Genomic DNA, 1,294 nt, shown 5'->3' with positions numbered 1-1,294 from the left:
CCATCCAGGAACCGCCCCCGCCCCCTCCCCATCGTCTGATACTATCCCCCCCCTACTCCCAGCCAATCACCTAAGGACACGGTGTTCCCTTGTCTAATTTGGCTAGGGACCCACCCGGATCCAGAGTCGGAACCAAGAAGGCTTCAAAACCCCCACAGTCCCCAACCCCGCGCGACTTCCCTGACTCTGGCCACCTCTCCGAGTCATGGAACCTCGCCCAGGAGCGCTCCCCATTAAAGCACTCTCCTACCTACTGCCTGGCTCTGCTGGTTTTTTATTTCTCCGCTGTTCATTTTGTAAAAACCTAACATGTAGGACACAATTTTTTTTTTTAAGATTTAAGAGAGAGAGGGGGGGGGGGGCAAAGACACAGAGGGAGAAGCAGGCTCCAGTGCAGGGAGCCTGACGTGGGACTCGATCCCGGGACTCCAGGATCACGCCCTGGGCTGAAGGCGGCACTAAAACGCTGAGCCACACGGGCTGGGCTGCCCTGTATGATACAATTGTGAAGGAAGCACGAAACAGGGGATCCCTGGGTGGCTCAGCGGTCCTGCAGGGTGCCCGCTTCTCCCTCTGCCCGTGTGTGTGTGTGTGTGTGTGTGTGTGTGTGTGTGTGTGTGTGATGAATTGTGAATTAAAATTAAAAAAAAAAAAAGAGGAAGGAAAAGAGAAACGAACAAACCAACCTGAAACACGTTTACTGACACACCCAGGTATCTGCAGGTTTCCTGAATCAGACAAAAGAGAAACACAAAAACTGAGGTGGGGGGAGGGGGGGGGAGGAAGAAAAGGGCAAGGGGTGGGGGAGGAAAACACAACACCACAAAACAAAAAAACCACCTTGGGTGTCTTACTGACTCACACTTTAGTATTTTACCTTTCTGTTGGAAAGACAGACGCCAGGTATCCGATGAACTGAACCCAATTTATCAATTAAGCTAGTTACACCTTCAAAGTTCCAGGTCACCAAAGATTTGGGAAGCTATTGTAAAAGTTTAACCTATAGACTTTTATTTATTTATTTATTTATTTATTTATTTATTTATTTATTTATTTATTTATGATAGTCGGGGGGGGAGAGAGAGAGAGAGAGAGAGAGAGAGAGAGAGAGAGAGAGAGAGAGAAAGAGAGGCAGAGACATAGGCAGAGAGAGAAGCAGGCTCCATGCACCGGGAGCCCGACGTGGGACTCGATCCCGGGTCTCCAGGATCGCGCCCTGGGCCAAGGGCAGGCGCCAAACCGCTGCGCCACGCAGGGATTCCCCCCTTTTTTCATTTTTTTCTTTTTCTTTTTT

The sequence above is a fragment of the Canis aureus genome, unplaced genomic scaffold (genome assembly GCF_053574225.1).
Source record: "Canis aureus isolate CA01 unplaced genomic scaffold, VMU_Caureus_v.1.0 ptg000130l_RagTag, whole genome shotgun sequence".
NCBI classification, from domain to species: Eukaryota; Metazoa; Chordata; class Mammalia; order Carnivora; family Canidae; genus Canis; species Canis aureus.
This window is presented reverse-complemented; position numbering follows the sequence as displayed.